This window comes from Athene cunicularia (assembly GCF_003259725.1).
Source record: "Athene cunicularia isolate RWA chromosome 1 unlocalized genomic scaffold, athCun1 chr1_part1, whole genome shotgun sequence".
NCBI lineage: Eukaryota > Metazoa > Chordata > Aves > Strigiformes > Strigidae > Athene > Athene cunicularia.
In genome coordinates, this window is record NW_020799091.1 from 50,774,451 (window position 1) to 50,793,095 (window position 18,645).

Genomic DNA, 18,645 nt, shown 5'->3' on the forward strand with positions numbered 1-18,645 from the left:
ATCAGCATGGTATGAATAACCCGGCTGGAGATCCCTTCCCCCTGCTGGGGAAACTTAACCCTGTCCTAGCTGAACCAGGACACTGTAGAAGGCTATTTTGAAGGCCAAGGTTGCTCAGTAGAGCTTCTTCAAGGTCAGCATCCATATTTCACAAGACTTGTTGATGCTGATGTACAATAAAACAGACAGTGATTGCAGGAGGCAAGCAAACTAAACAAGGACCAAGCTTGAATGTATAAAGGAAGTGAATGGGAGTTGGAAACTATCAAAGAACAGTGAACTAGCATCTCTGGAAATGCAAAGATAGAATTAGGAAAGCGATTGAAAGGACTGTGATTAGCAAGAATAATGGCTTCTACATACACTGACAGCAAAAAAATGTAATTAACCTACCGTTGGATGGATTGGGTAACCTAAGGGAACAAAAAAAAAGGCTGTCTTTTGCCGAAACAGACAATGTCTTTACTTGAGTCTTTACTGGCAAGCTCTGTTCTGACACCTCCCCGATCTCTGGCTTCATGTATGAGGGGAGAATGTTGATTGTTATTTACTCTGAGTTCAGTGAGGCTGTACATGCTGTCTCCTGTAGGAGACTGAGGGGATGTAGACTGAATAGATGGCCCACTATACTGTTGGTGCGAAAAGGTGTTAGGCTAACTGGAAACTATTTACCAGAATTGTTCTCTGAAGTTAATAATGGGGCAAAAATTGTTTAATGTCCTCATAAATAATGTCATAAATGGGATGAACAGCATCCTTAGCAAGTTTCTGGATGATACTACACGAAGGCAGGGGGAGTTTTTCTGATATTCTGGAGGATAGGGACACTATTCAGAGGGATCTCAGTAAAATGGAGTGCTGGACCTGCAGGAACCTGCTCAAGTTCAACAAGGACAAAATACCAAGTCCTGCATGTGCATTTGGTTCTGAACCTCTTTTGATTTGTGTGGCTTTTACATAATATTGAGGGGTTATCAGTGATGGATAGGAGGAAGAGAAGCACAGAACTGGAAACCACTGGATTCTGACCAAAAATGCTTCTAAGAGAAGCACAATTATTTTATGGATATCATTAGATGAATCAGTTTGGGTTTATAAAACAAAAGATGTTACTCACTGGACTTACTGGACTGAAGTAAAAATTCAGTGCTAACAGTTATATTATGACTGTATTACTGTTATGTTACAGCAAAATATCTTGAAAATAATTTTCAGTGAATTTATTGACATAATTACAAAAGGCTGATTAAGTCAAATGTTCAAAAGAAAAACAAGGAAACAAAATAAAACTGATCTGAGAGGTTTGTCCTAGTTATTGTACTTTATGGTATAATAAAATTAAGAATATTGGTTTCTTGCATATACTTGTGCAGTGTGTTGACTATGACTTAATGAATTTAATGGAAAAATTACAAAATATTTACATCTATTGTAATTCGTATTTAATTTGCTCTGAAAGATTTAACCAAATGATTAAGTGTGGATAAACTAGAATAGGAGAATTTTATGTGGCACTGCAAAATGAACATCAGCCAGATGGTTCTCCTTCATACTCTAGTCCCAGTATTTGGAAGCAAACAGTTTGTACTACCTTTTAACAGCATCATTTGCATTATCTGTATTTCCTAACGCATATGAAAAGTGATACAAAACTTGATTCAGTAGTACCTAATTAAACTTCCAGAAAGGAGTTATGGAGCTACCCATCCTTCAAGGAAAAAAAAAATAATCCTAAGAATATTCTGTCTGGGTTATAAAACCCAGGAGTCATCCATAATAAAGACCATTATCCAATCATTATTTTAGGCTTGCATTACTAATAAAGCTGTTAGAATCAATGATTTATGTCGATACTAGATATCCATTTGAAAAATCTGTTCATTTTGGAATTTGTCATCAATTTAATATGGATTCCAGATGAACTCATAGTGTCCTATTTCAATTTCTTTCAGTAACTGCAACCCGTGAAGGAAGTTTTGAAACAGAAAGCCATCCACAAGGTCTTTCTAAATACAAACACAAGCTCAATTATTACCAGCTACAATGTGGCCCTCATCCTCTCTTTTATAGGAAATTCCTTTGAGCAATGAATATGAGTTTAGAACTGGCTTGTTACAGTTATTAAGGTCTGGATATCTCTTACAGCCTTTAATCCACATAGTTATCATCACTTTTGGGACACATGCAGAAACATCCTCAGTACAGTTTAACACTTAATATATTTAATAGTTGTGGGAGTCTGAGACAACTGAGTTGAAAGTTCTTTGGTTGCCTGACAAAGGGACTAATTGGCCGATATGTTATTTTGCTTTTTTCAGAGCCCTGGCTGTTAATTCACTGAATCATAGAATTGTCTAAGTTGAAAAAGACATTGTAAATCATCTAGTCCAACCATTAACCTAGCACTGACCGTTCTTGACTACACCATATACTTCAAAGCTATGTTGACTCTACTCTTAAACACCTCCAGAGATGGAGACACCACCACCTCCCTGGGCAGCCCATTCCAATGCCTAACAACCCCTTCTGGAAAGAAATGCTTCCTAATATCCAGTCTAAACCTGCTCTGGCACAATTTGAGGTCATTCCCTCTTGTCCTATTGCTTACTACTTAGTTAAAGACACTCATCCCCAGCTCTCTGCAGCCTCCTTTCAGGGAGCTGTAGAGGGCGATGAGGTCTCCCCTCAGCCTCCTCTTCTCCAGACTAAACACCCCCAGTTCCCTCAGCTGCTCCTCGTACGACCTGTGCTCCAGACCCTGCACCAGCTCCGTTGCCTTCTCTGAACACGCTCGAGTCATTCAATGTCCTTTTTGTAGTGAGGGGCCCAAAACTGAACACAGGAATCGAGGTGCGGCCTCAGCAGTGCCGAGGACAGGGGTCAGATCCCTTCCCTGTCCCTGCTGGCCACGCTATTGCTGACACAAGCCAGGATGCCATTGGCCTTCTTGGCCACCTGGGCACACTGCTGGCTCCTGTTCAGCCGGCTGTCAATCAACCCCCCCAAGTCCCTCTCTGACTGGCAGCTCTCCAGCCACTCCTCCCCAAGCCTGTAGCACTGCTGGGGGTTGTTGTGGCCCAAGGGCAGCCCCTGGCATTTGGCCTTATGGAAACTCCTCCAGTTGGCCTCAGCCCATGGCTCCAGCCTGTCCAGGTCTCTCTGCAGAGCCTCCCTACCCTCGAGCACATCAACACTCCCACCCAACTGGGTGTCATCTGCAAACTGACTGAGGGTGCACTCGATCCCCTTGTCTAGATCATCAATAAAGATGTTAAACAGGAGTGGCCCCATAACTCAGCCCTGGGGGACACCACTTGTGACTGGTTGCCAACTGGATTTAATTTCATTCACCACAACTCTTTGGGCTCGGCCATCCAGACAGTTTTTTACCCAGCAAAGCGTGTGCCCATCCAAGCCATGAGCAGCCAGTTTCACCAGGAGAATGCTGTGGGAAACGGTGTCAAAGGCCTTCCTAAAGTCAAGGTAAACAACATCCACAGCCTTTCCCTCATCCAATAAGCAGGTTGCCCTGTCATAGAAAGAGATAAGGTTTGTCAGGCAGGACCTGCCTTTCATAAACCCATGCTGACTGGGCCTGATCCCCTGGTTGTCCATTATATGACTTTTAATGGCACCCGAGATGACCTGCTCCATGTCCTTCTCTGGCACTGAGATCATACTGACAGGTCTATAATTTTCTTGGATCCGCCCTTCTTCCTTACTTGTAGATGTGTGTCACATGTGCCACCCTCCAGTCCAATGGGACCTCCCCAGTTAGCCATGATTTCAGGTAGATCATGGACAGCAGCTTGGCGAGCACATCTGCCAACTCTTTTAGCACCCTTGTGTATCACCCATCTGGTCCCACAAACTCAAGTGCATCCAAGTGGCGTAACATGTCTCTGACCACCTCCTCTTCAACTGTGCTGACCTCAGTCTGCTTCCCCTCCCCATCTCCCAGCTCCTGAGGCTGGTGTCCAGGGAACAGCCAGTTCCACTGCTAAAGACTGAGGCAAAGTAGGCGTTGAGCACCTCAGCCTTTTCCTCATCCTTAGTTACCATGTTTCTGTCTGGCATCCAGTAAAGGAGGGAGATTTTCCCTAATCCTCCTTTTGCTGTTAACAAATTTATAGAAACCTTTTTTGTTATCCTTAACAGCTGTAGCCAAGTTGAGCTCTAGCTGTGCTTTGGCTCTCCTAATGTTCTGCCTGCATGACTTCACTACATCTTTATAGTCTTCATGAGAGACCTGTCCCCTCTTCCAAAGGCAATAGATTCTCCTTTTGTTCTTGAGATCCAGGCAAAGGTCCCTGTTTAGCCAGGCTGATCTCCTTCCCTGCCTGCTTGTTTTTCGGCACATGGGAACAGCCTGATCCTGTGCCTTTAAGACTTCTCTCTTGAAGTACGTCCAGCCTTCCTGGACTCCCATTTCCCTCAGGGCAGCCTCCCAAGGGATTTTGTTAATCAGTCTTTTGAACAGGTCAAAGTTTGCCCTGCGGAAGTCTAAGGTGGCAGTTTTACTAACCCCTCTCTTTGTTTCTCGAAGGATCAAAAACTCAATCATCTCATGATCACTGCACTCTAGACAGCTTCCAACGTTTACCTCCCCCACAAGCTCTTCCCTGTTCACAAGCATCAGGTCCAGGAGGGCACCTTCCCTGGTCAGCTCACTCACCAGCTGTGTGAGGAAGTTATCCTCCACACAGTCCAGGAACCTCCTGGATTGTTCCCTCTCTGCTGTGTTGTGATCCCAGCATATACACGTGAGGTTAAAATCCCCCCCAAGAACAACAGCAATTGACCACATGATTTCTCCCAACTGTTTATAGAAATCTCCATCCACCTCACTGCTTTGGTTGGGGGGTCTATAACACTCCCTCAGTAAGGTCTGCTTTACTGGCCCTTAGCCTAGTCCAAACACTCTCAACCCCATCATCACAATACTTGATTTCTGGGCTGTCATAGCATTCTCTTACATACAGGGTTACTCCACCACCTCTTTCCCTGTCTATCCCTCCTAAGGTGCTTGTAGCCATCAATTGCAGCACTCCAGTCATGTGAAGCATCCCACCACATTTCTGTTGTAGCTACTATGTCATAGTTCTCGTGCTGCATCATGGCCTCAAGCTCCCTGTTTGTTGCTCATACTGTGTGCATTGGTACAGATGCACTGGAGATGAGTTAGTGAATCCTGCAGCTTTTTGTGAGTGTGGGCCCCATTCCCTGCCAGACCCTTATCAGGTACTTCCACGGTTCCTAAACATCTTTCCCTTCTCTCAAGTGAATTTGCAGAGGGAGAGCCCTCACCAGTCCACCATCCTTCAAGCCTTGGCATGCCTCCCTTGAGCTTGTTTCTAACATGGCCAGTTATCTCCCCATCCCCCCTCATATCTAATTTAAAGCCCTGACTTTCTGACTTTCTTCTGACTCTTGACATTAAAGTGTTAATGGTGATAAAGACATTACTAATTATAACTATTCCCAGTGATTTGCAGGCCTCATGGTTTGTGACCTGGAATACCTACCAATAACTTTGCATGACTTCTGCTTCTAGATGCCTGCTTTCTTCAGAATCACCCTTGGAAATGTGATCTGAAGGGTTTACTTTCCCCCAGAAAAAAAAAAAAAAAAACAAACAACTTTTACTGAATTTACTTTCTGCATCCCATATTTTTAGTGAAACAACTGTAGTTCACAGTTTCTATTTTAAACCCTGTACATTCCTGTGGTACCAGCTAGATAATGTTCATTTTACACACAGCATATAAAGCTTGATACTACTATTAGGTCAATAAAATCTACCACAGATGAGATGTTATTTTCTCTACTGCCAGGTCTTTTGTTTTGCTTTCTTTGTGCCCTGAAGACAACTGGTGGCCTCAGCTTTCATTTACTATTTTTTTTTCTTTTTATTTTGTTTTTCTAGTGTTTTATTCTTATTTTTTTTCTGCTGTCCATCAAGCTTAATGGAAGCTCTGTTCCACAAATCAGATTGCTAGACATTTTTGCTCTTCTAATTAAAAGATTTTGTTGCTACGTCTAGAGTCTCATACCTCAAATCATCAACATTTATTCCAGAATCACCTATTTCACACTTTTCTTTAGTTGATACAAAGGGTTCTGCATTCTCATCACATAAGTATGAATAACAAATCATTCCTAATTGGGTAATATTTAAGATTCTTTCACTGATCTGTGAAGTCTGTTCACAATCATTCCCTTGCTCACCTCAAAGAAGGCTGGGTTACATATTTTTAATACAAATATTGCTACTCTTTCAGTGGTGCCCGTGTGGAGGTATAGTAAGTATGTTTACATGCTCACGGATGTAATCATGTTCATCTTCCCCCAGGGCGTAAGATGAGGCATTCAACCCCTGTGTGTGATGCTTTTCTGTCTTTATGTGTAGTAAAGAGAACAGATTTCAGTTCTAATGATGTAATTCCAGTAAAATAATGTGCTTGAATTTGTTTTCTTAAAATGGAAATGAATCATGTGGACACAGCCTTTTCCAGAATATCATTAACCCCTTTTATTAGCAAAGGCATAAATTAGCCAGTAGCAGCATATGTTGTGTATATTCAGTCTGCCCTTATGTCTTTTTGCTACTGGAGACAACGAACTGCAGCATACATTAAGACCAACACTGTATAAACAGCTTTACTTTATTCTTTCTCCAAAGGCTAGTTTCTGTTTGGATCTAGCAAACCAATTTTTTTGTTTGTTAGTTTCAGTGAGGCATTTGGAACTGTCTTATTCCACCTGCTTGAGTGGAATTTTTTTTTTTTTTTTTTTTTTTTCTGGTTTATAATTTCCTTAAACACATTCAAAGTTACAGATATATTTTGTTACATTAACAGCAATTTTTCACCAAAAGAATGAACCTGAAGTGAAGGGGAAAGATCATAAATTTTAATTTCTAAAAGAAGATCAGGAAAGAATAAGAAATAATGAGTAAATTGAAAAACAATTCCTGAATACAGTCTATGAAATTTCCCACTTCTGCACTTGTAGATTTTAATGCTCTATATGGCAAACAATAACAGAAAAAAACTATCTATAAATTATAACTATCTGCTTACTCACATAAATAATCCGATAAACTCATCTTTAAGAACAAGCCAACTGATTTTGTGTATCAAACATCAGAGGAAAAAAAAATAAAATTAAAAAGTCTGTGTTCAAGGAAAGATTAAAAATGAAACTATGATCTAACGTGTCTTATCCAGCCCAAATTCCCTTAATATCATGTTTTATATGTATCAGATATAAAGCCATGGAAATAATATGTCCTAATTTTAGCCATCTGAATCTTAACTCAGTAAATTGTTTGGTCTCACTGTATATATAGGGAAATGAAAGAGGTCAGTTCATCCCATATATTTCCGAATGGCAAAAATCAACTTTATAAAGAACAAGTTGTACTAATAACTTGTAAAGAAGCTTAAGCAACTACATCAGACCAAACATGTTATTCAGCTTCAGACTGTTGACATCTAGATTCAGATAAGTATTTGGGTTTATCTTTCAGATAGGCAGGAGCATCTGTTATTTGGGGGATAATGGAGTCCTTCCCTATTATGATTCTAAAGCTCATGATTAATGTATATATACAATATATTTTTGTATGATACTATTCTCTTAAACCTCAATTTCGCATGTGCATACACTCACACATATACTGAAACAAGCACACTGATCTGCTTTTTCTCTTTTGTGTGTTGAAAACCCCATAATCTAAAAAGCATTAGAAATGCCCCTGAAACAAGATATCCTATCACTGTAAATGGAAATGAAGTCACTACACTCACCTGATTCTTGAAAGCCTTTCAGTTTACAATATGTCTAAAATGACCCAAATGATCCATTGACTATATTGATCTACTCAAGTGATCCATTGGCTGGAGATGTCATTGATAATCTAATTTATATGTAGATACTTTAAATGTCAAAATCCCACCACATGGGATAAATATCCTGAATATAGGTATCTATTGTCTTTCTAGGTGATGTATAATATAAGAGATCCTCCTGATATACTAACACTCATCATGATCGCACTGATCATAGCAGAATTATGTCAGGTTATGTGATAAAACCTTATCCATATACTTACAAGGGAGCACAGAGAATAATGGTGGTGATGGTCTCAGGGAGGAGTCCAAGTAACACTCTTCCCCATCTTCTCCCAGACCATCACAGGGTCCATCAGCTCTTCAAAGGCCCATCTCCACAAGCACAGAGGAGCACAGGCGGGTCCAATGGCAGGCAGAAACACAATTTAAGGGCTCAGAAGAAAGAGCACCCCGTTCAGATCCCTCCCATGCCTGTCCCAGGAGACTCAGCTCCAGTGCATAAGCCTGAAACCCTCTAAGGTAACTCAAGGGGAGCAGCTCACCAAAACATGTTTTGCACTGAGGATGGTTACTGCCAAGAAGTATGGGGCACATTATGGTTATGGTCTGCAAGGAAAGAGTCTCTTAGGATTGCACAAGATTTATTATGGGTGATTAGGGGAGGATTTAGGTAATTTGAGGAGGAGCAAGTAAGGAAAGTAAAGGAGTGAGAGGATAGAAAGGGTTGATCATGAGCAAATAGTTTCCTATTGGTATGTCAGTCTAGCTATGCCCTGTACCTGATCAACGCAATTTGTCCTGCTGCCTTTAATTCTTTTCTAACTCATTCCTAGGTGAGGGACACTGTTTGGTGTGAATGTGTACGCACAGTGATCTGAGTGCCAGCTCCTGGAATCAGGCTAGGTGTCAGAGGGCCCATGTGCCCATGGTGCCAGGCACTGGAGAAACCAGAACAAGTGGACTTAAGTGCTAATGTCTGGAACGAGACCTGGGGTCACAGGGACCTGCGTGTCAGTGGTGCAGTGCCTGGACCGAGTGAGGGTCTGGGTGCCAGCTGCCGGACTGGGTTGGTGGGCATGAGGGACCAGAGTGAGTGATACCAAATGTCATTCACTGGGCTGGGACCAGGGTCACAGGGGCATGTGTGTCCATGTCACCAGCAACTGGCAGTAGTCTGGGAGTTATGGACATGTGTGTGTTTCTCTGAGAGCTAGGGCATGGGAGCAGCTGGCTATTGGAGGCACTAGGGGAGTTCCAACCAGTTGCCAGAGGACCAGTGGTGCCTGGGGGTGTCTAGGGACAAGATCTGCTGGTATGTGTGTTTCTAACAGTGAGAGCAGAGGGGATTTGATCATTGGAGACCTAAGGAGTCCCAGTCAATTCTTAATGTGTGGGGTTCTGTGTGTGTGTGTGTGTTTGAGTGTGAGTGAGATGGAGCATATGAGCAGCTGGAGTGGGGTTGTAGCCTTGGAGGCTTGTATATCCAAGTCCCAGCAACTGGGGAGACTAGGATCCAGGGGCTGCTGGTGGGCAGACTGGGTGTCTGAACCCAGCTGCTGGAGGAATCCACCTTGTACATACATACATACATACATGTACTCACTAGCAGATCTCTGTCTTGCTGAGAGAGGAAAGAAGGATGAGGCTGTTGGTACTGCTTGCGTTTGTGTGATTGTTCTGTGTGTTTGTCTGTGATCTGTGTGTCTGGACATGTACAGTACTAATACTCAAAATAGATTACAAGTAGCCCAATAGCTAAATTATCAGTAACTTGAACAACAAATCAGCAAAACCTCATTAAATTTAACATATGAAACTGTAAAGTTCACAATGTGATTTTTTTTTTTAAGTTCATTTTCTGGGTAATTACCAGGGAGTTTACAGTAAACTAAAAGCTTTTTTTTTTTTTTTTTGTCTTTTTGTCAGGCTTTAGACCTAATCACCTATGTATTTCGTACCTAATCCTGCCCTACATGTAGTGAAACAGTATTTGCTAAAATAAGGGTATTCTTTCCACAAGTCTTTTCTGTACCTGAAGTATCTAATCCAAGTTGGATGCTTTTGATTTGTTTTCATTGTTAAGGACTATACAGCTATAATTATGCTGATGTGAGTAAAGTTAATAGAAACTTTAATAGAAGTTAGGACTGAAATTCAGTATCTTTTGATATTGATATTTGATATTCAATATATTTGAAATTCAATATCTTTGGAATTACAAAGTAAGTATTTTGTCTGCCAGGCTACATGATCTTTAGACAGTGTTTAGCCACAGGAACATGGACATAATATCCATCTACTTGAAGGCTCACACATTTTTCTGTTAATGTAATAGAAGCATAGTGAAAAGAATTAATAACAGAATACTAGTTCAAACAAAGTTCAAATCAAAAGTGCTCCTCAGTTTCTCTTGAGTTACGTATATGAAAGACAGAGTTCATTTCCCTTAGGCTGTTTGTCAGAGAGGAACAAGAACTTCTTTCACAACATTTGTAAACTTCATGGCTTTTTCCATAACCATAGAAGCAAAATTTCTCTTCAGGTCAAGATGAAGTTTTGTCTGAGAATCAAACACCTTCACTTATATGTATATTATGATGTGATTTTGTCTTGTCTTTTCACATAACAAAGCAGTGACATTTTCCTGTAGTAGATATTAAATTTTTAACTCATAAAAGAGTTTGAAAGCATTTAATTTTATTTTAGAGTTTAAGAAATAAATAATTTTAATTAAGAGTGATATTTCTGTAAAGTTATGTCCCTAACAAAATTCTAAAGTCAGGCTAAGGGTACAAATTTTCTTTTTTTCAGACCAAATTACCTTTGAAATAAAGCATGAGTCTTGCCTGAAGGTTGAGTTTGTGGTGAATACTTCAGGAAGTTATCGTCAGCTTACAATTTTCTTGTTATTCTGCTTAATGTGCTTAATTGGTTAATGAAGCCAAAGGGGTAGTCAGAACACCTGCAAGGAATAACCATAGGTTATGATATTTTGAAGGTATTTATGTCTATGCCTCCTGCTAATTCATGTGATGGAGAACTTGATTCAGAAGAAATAATGCAGCTATGTTTTCTGCTGTAGTTTATGATAAATGCTTACCATTCAAAATAGATTTAGTAGATAGACTTGCAATAGGCTAAAGCCTAGTAGGTTTAGTTTCACATTGGCAAATTCTTTGACCTTTACCTAAGTCCTGCCACAGTAGTTCTTCAATGTTAAGTCATTATTAGCATTGACTGGGAAGGCCTTCAAATTTTAGTCTTTTTCATGTGGATAAGGCACTATTAGTCACCCGGTACTTGGATCTTCAGTTCACATCCATGTCATTTTTCTGCTACACTATTCTACTGTGGGCTGAATGAAGGACTATATTTTAAACCTGAATAGACAGATCTAAACATATTCTAAGTGAAGTTAACATAACATTCAGCCAACCCTTTGTTAAACTGAGCATTTCAGTATGGATGAGTTATAAAAGAATTTCAGTTTCTGCTGTGAACTGTATATATTTTATTGGTGACATCTGAGGCATCAATGTGGTTTCTGTCACTGCCTTTTAACCAAAGCCATTGAGAATAATTGGTTTACTGCCACAAACTTGAAGAGTTCAGAACTCTTCTCTGATACTTCCAAATAATGTAAAATCCTAGAAACAGGAGGAATCAAACAACAAGAAAAATCTTTGTTTCTCAGAGACTCAAACCTTTTCACTCATTATTTCAGTCAAAAATGCTCTTGGTCTGATGACTTTATTTTGTTCAGGAAAATTGTTTTCTACCCTTCCCTGAGATTTTTTTCAGTTATTTGCTAAGGATTCTCTTACATTTAAACTCATCACATATGCAATTTTTTTATTCCCCTCCCTCTGTTAAAACTAACACTTAACATGATTCTTCTTCAACTAGAAAATTGAATTTGGGTAGTAATATGGAGTGGTGGGGGTGGGCTAAAAGGGTTGGATAAAAGCAGGTTTATACTGGTCTCATTAAAAGTGTGATGTTAGGTAGAAGAGATCTTAAATGAAGAGCTGTAGATACAATTACTACCTGAAGATGTTTTTTCTAAACCAAAATAGTTTTGACAACTTAATTCCTGACCCCTAGACAGACCAACTTCATTTTGGCATTTGATGTCTACAGGTGTCACATCGTAGTTTCTCAGGATGATGACTTGGATTCACTGATCTCCATGTCAGGATTAAGATGAAATGACACCAAGGATTCTTCAGTTCACAAAACTCAATTTTTATTTGCTCACAACAGATAACTGTCAAGAAACTTTGTCAGCAATTCCTGAAACATTTGCAACAAGAGGTAAACCTCATAACATACACCAACTAACCACAAACCTTATGACATACACTGACTAGTGACAAATATTACATACCACGATAAGCTGCAAACATGCCCCAACAAGCCTTGCCTTATATGCAGGGACATAGGGATAGAGAATGGGAGAGAAGAGAAAAAGAGAATAAGAGAGAGGCAGGGAGGGAGAGAGAAAGACAAAAAAGAAATATTTCCCTAGTCCTGGTTCCAGCATTGGTCCAGCCAGCCTAGGGGTCCAGTTCTGGAGGGGCACTGCCATCCAGAACTTTGACTCCTGTCCTTTTATAATTCCTTGCCCCTCCTCTGGGTGGGCACTAAGGGTAATTAGGCATCACTCATAGTCTATGCTTCTCAAATTCTCATTGCTTTCATTCATGTGTAGTTTGTACCTTCAGAGTTTTCTGAAAATGGGTTCGTTGATATGGGGGATGTTGGGGAATTACTTCTCCCCTCCCTAGAGGTATGACCGCTGTCTGACCTTTCTTTTTGGTACATGCATTGTGAAAACGGATTCTTTTTTGGCTTTTATAGAGTTACTCGAGATAGGGCAATTCAACCTCAGAAAAGTGTCGTCCCACCTCCATGGGACTTTATCCTCTCACTTAATCTTCCTGTCATTACCTGCACAGCCCTGGCATTTCTATAGAAACTGTTTCTTTTACCAAAGTTCTTTATCGGATGTTTGAGACATTAACTGTGATTTCATCAGATGGTCACACAGGTATGTTCAATGTGAAGGCACTATTTGGTCTTCAAGCAAATGATTAGGCTGCTGATGAAGCTCTGACCTGAGTTTAAACTAACTGGACAGTTTGTGGACAACTGCCAGACTTGGCAAGGGAAACTCCTAGAAATGACAAATAACAGAGCAGGAAGCTGAAAGAAGTTACAGATAACCCCATGACAGACAATTGGAACACACAGGTGGTCCAGGAAGAAGTATGTGAGAGATAGATGAGGTTTAGGGAAGTGCTGGGGACCTTGTGGGAATGACCATGGCAATGATATCAGAATTTCTGAATATGGATGTAGCAAAACTGCACTCAAAGGAGAAACAGTAACTACAGGTAGGTTGTTTATTTGAGAAAAGACTTATGCAGATAGAGAAAAAATAATCAAGGAATGAGAAATGAGAAAACAAAATATGCAAATCACGTGGTCAGTGCTGCCATGGGTACCTGTTAGGCAGCCTTGACCTTGATGAGTTCACATTGAATTAGGTCAATAAATTAAATGGAGTTTTCTGCCTGTACCACACAACCAGATAGTTTGCTTCATCAGTCAGGAGGACTGAGGTGAAGGAGATGCAAAGGTACTTTACCTGGTTAACAGGAGAACACCATGACAGATTAATCAAGCATCCTGATACCACCATCACTATCTAACTGCCTATTCCAGATCTAATGATACTGACATCTTCCTAAACCACTTCCTAGGAGAAGCAAAGGAGAATTCTGTCAGTTGACAAATAGAAAAATTGCCATAGAAAATTGCCTATGAACCATAATTAATTTTGTTATTTACTCACACTTCCTACTTAGAAAAAATAGTTGCATAACTGACTGAACTATGAAAATGTATCTCCTTACTCTCATGGAGATAAATTAATGTAATTGTAAATGACAGTACACTTTTTCTTCTTAAAGATTAATGCCCATTATGAAAAAAAGTGAATATATGTTACTGAGTCTGACCTTTTATAAATACATAATGAATTTCAATAATATAGTGGTCAGTCAGACCTTTTTTTAACATTAGAGGTTCTTGGGAATTTTTCAATGATAATTTTTTTCATAGTATTACATTCATGTACCAAAGCAGAAACTATTAATAGAAATATATATTTTATATAAAAATTTTATTGAAGATTATTTTCTTCATCAAATGAATCCTCTGGTGAGAGAGAGACAGGGACAGACTGACTCCCAAAAGCCAACTGTTAATGGATAACTGCTTTCAGCAGACATGTGGAAGATGTCTTGAATCTACCCTAACCGCTTATCTTAAGAAGCAGATTCTTGATCAATTTTAGATCCAGTTAACAGTTTATTTAAGTGGAAGGGCATCAGAGTCTCCATAAAGTCTCTATGAGGACCATAGTTTGAAAGTCAAGACATTCAGTTAGGATATAACGTTTCAAGGCCTCTCAGTATCAGGCAAAATAAAAGTGGTAGCAGTGTCCCCTGGACTACAGTTAGACTATTATAGAGAGAGTCCAAGGATTGATCCATGGCCCAAGACCAGCTTTCTCTAACTGGATAAGATAATTGCTTCACAGGACCTCATAAATACCCTATTCCTTTATCCTGAAGAGAGCTAGGTAGTGTTGTCCAAAACAGTGAGGAAATGAGACAACAATCAAGCAGTGTCTTAAAAACAGCATTTTTTTTTTGCTTGAGCTCACTTGTTGTGTTTAATAATATAGATATGGTTTGTTATCTAGAGAAACCTAAGGCTTTTGTATTGTTGACTTTTAATTGTTGCCTATTCTTGAGGGGATTTCCTTATCTTTCCATAAAAAAGATATTCTATTTTTTTCTTCCTTTTCTTTTTTTTTGTGGAAAAAATGTAAATTGCAAAAACTGTTTGTTGCAAATGGAACTAATTGTCTTCACCCAACTCTATCCCGTCTTCTTGTATGTTGGTATTAGAGCAAACTTGAGTGAGTAGACATACTTTGTGTGTGCAGAGATGTGTGTGTAGGCACACATATTTGTATGCTTTTATGTAAGCTAAGGAACGTCTTTTATGTAAGCTTGTACATCTAACAAACACTGAATACAGTATGGGTTGCAGCCTTTCATGTTTATGATAGATTTTTGATTAAGAGAAAAATATTTCCTTTTCATCTCAGTTGATTATCCCTTATCATCCTCATGCATTTTTTCTCCATGTTTATGTAGAAGACAAGACTGCTAGCTCATAACAGTGAGTGAAATCAGGACACTTAAGAAATAACTACTAAACTATTTGTTTCTAAAAAGACAAACATTGTACTATGTCTAGCAAATAAGTACTATTTCTTAGAATTTGATCTATTCTCCTCTTGTTTGTCTCTTTTGACACATAACAAATAAATGCCATCTTTATTAACTGTAACTGTGCTAATCAGTATTTGAAACTGGTTGCAACACTATAAGAAGGTAGTGGAAGGAAGGGCGGAGGGCTTCTTATTTTTCCTCTAGCTGTGCTCACAACTGCATAGACCAGTAGGGAGGAAGACAGCTGAGTTTACCTCTGTTTTCATTTCACATCGACTTCAGAACTCTCTGTTCTTCCTTTAAGACAAAATCTATTTGTTGAGATTAGCATACAGTTATGTATTTCCACCAATGTGAGATAAAACAATAATTTAATCAGGAGATTTGGCTATAACATAGTCATCCAGAAATTCTTATTTCTTAATCTGAACAAACCATTTGTCAAAGAAATAGCTTTGAAGTGAGATTCATTTTATTCTGAGAAAGTTGTCCAAATTGGGACCCAGAAGTTGTGCTGAGGGTGTGCCTGTTTCTCTTCATTGAATATAAAAGAAATGTAGGATGACTATTTAAGATGTAGATGTTTAACTTCTCAGCATTTAAATTAGGTGAGATAAATCCCAACTGTAGTTTGAGAATAAATAAGAAAGCTTTTTACCAATCTAAAAAAGCCTAACTACCCTCAATTTATACCTGCAAATACACCAATCTGTTAAATGGACAAGTGATAAAAAGGCAGCATTTAATGTTCTCATCTGGCTGTACTTAGTCTTAGCAATGACCCAAAATTCAAAAGAGATCATATTTATGGTTTTAAAAATCCCAGTAATTTTTTTACTACTTTTTCTAGATGTACATTAAATTTAGTATTACTTTTAATATTGACTTTGTATAGAGAGGGCATTCTAGAGCAAAGTCAATGTCATGAAGTCCTATGGTTCTATCAATAGGAGGATAATATATTCAACATCTCTTGGGGTTTTTTAGTGATCATCAGCAGATTTCTAACCATCAGGAAGGATCATGACTAAATGTAGCTGTAAAATTTTAAATGTAAAACTTCAGCTTTCAAATATCCATCTAAGATTTAGATCACGATTCCAAAACTTTTCCAACACAGTAGACTCATGTTACTTTGTAGCCAAGCCATGATGATAAGACCTCCATGGTTTCTGTTTGTTTCTTAGGAATATGTTTGTTTGTTCGCATGAACTTACATACCTTACATGAAAACAAGTGGTCTTGATTGTGTATTAGACCACCAGAGAGTCCTTTTGAAAATCTTGACTCTAAATATCACTAAATAGTGGTAGCATTTACCATATTTACCAATAGTACCAATATATTTACTTACATCTAACCACTTAACTTTATATGTTAAGTATATTATTTGGATTTAAATATGTGATGACAAGTATTTGTGCATGACCTACTATGTTATTTATAGGATTATTTGTCAAATGGTAGATAAGACATAACATACTTACTGCTTCTTTGTTAACAATCATGATTCAAAGAAGATATATTTAAAAAATAAAATCAAGATCAGAAAGCTAATTACAAAACAAACAGCTTTTCCTTTAGCTACTGTTAAAATCTCTGTTTTAGAAATTGTGTCTAATTTCTTACTTATGCTTAAAGCACAATAACTGTTAGGCTTAATGGAATATGGAGGAGTTATTAACAGTTAAATTGCAGCAGATGGTTTCAGAATTATTTTACATACTAAAAAGGGAATATTAGATCTTTAAGGAAATATCCTGAAAACTAAGTATGCTAGTCATACAGCAAAAATGGGATTCTGACTCTCTCAATCTTATTAATAACAGAAGCACAAATGAAAACTTAAACCAGAATATGTTAATCGTAACAGCTAAATCAAACTAATGTAAACATGCTCAGTTTTAGTTCAAAATATATAAACTGAACTGGTATTTTATTTAACTGTTGAAAAACTGTGATCATGGCTATATAGAATAAAAACCTCAAAATAATTCTTTTTCAAAAGTATTAAGAAAATGAAACTTGCAAACTGCCATGTGTCAGATCCAACACCCATTTAAGTTCATAGTAAGGAATCCACAAAATTAACTAAACTATTATCTATGTCTTACATTGCAGGTGAATTAATGATGATGAGCTGGAAGGTTTGCACTGCTACCTACAGTTATAAGCAGTTGTGCTGGTTCTTTGTCCTTCACCTCTCTGATGTATACAGCACTTTCTAAGAATCTGAACTATTCTTTTTATGAAACACATGATTTCAAAATAAACTGTAAGTCAATGTAGCATATATATGAGTCATAAATACCTGGCACACCATGGAAAATAGAATCCCTACATTAAGGCATTAATCTAAGATTACATATTATAAAATTACTATGTTTATACTGTTATTGTGATCACTTCTTCTAAGTGATTCACATTCTTTAGCCCAACGGATATAGGGTAGGTACCTCACATGAACAGTTTTTATATTTATTTCTTTCTAGTGCATACTGATCACAGCCACACTTGGAGTGAGTTGTTGCCTAAAAGGTTGTTGCACATAATTCCCTCTGTATTGTCTGGGCACACTATTCATAATACTTGTTGAAAATACTTTTGAAGCATGACAGGATATATACATGCTATATATGTGTACAGCTGAGAAAGAAGGGGATGTCAGAGGGTGCAAAACTTTATAGGACATGTTTGGAAGTCTCAGCCAAACAGAGGAACTTATTTTTGTTTGTATTGCTTCCTAGAGTGGTCATTATAGGTATTTTGTCTGGGGGGTGACCAGTTCATATCATTTGACTGACAATGTTCAGGAATTTTCACATTATTTCAAACTTCAATAGACCAAAAATAAGTTCTGCATGTTTTTTACATGGTTCATGGGATGAGGAGAGAACTCTTGGCCTTTTGTAATGCCGTGTGAGAGAAAAAATAAGCTGATGATAGATTAAATGTATTGATTTTTGTCTAGATAGGAAGACCTGGGCATTTTGTATTTCTAGTTTCAGTACTTATCCAAGGAACTTGAAATGCTTTGAGTGCACACACACACATACAACCCCCCTGAAACAAACCTCAAAGAAAGAAAAAAAAACAAACCACTTTTCCCTTTTTTCTCAGATGTTAAGTGCCAGACACTGTTTTATGATCCATAGCATGTTAATCTGTAACAAAATTTATTTCAGTAAGTGCAATGTAATTACTGTTACTCTCCAAACCTTTTAAGTTGATCATTCTAAGTTGATATTACCAGCAACAGTGTACTGTAATTCAACTAAAACTGCTTTTTCCTCATAAATAACATCCTTATTGTCTTCATTTTTAAATTACTGCCCCTCACTATTTCCTAGAACAATAAGATTCCAGTCATGTCATTCAACCCAGTGATTTCCAAAACTACAGGGCCATTTTGATTCCAAAAGATGATAAAGAGAAATGATAAAACAATAGCTAACTTTAGAGCAATGTGTTTCATAAAA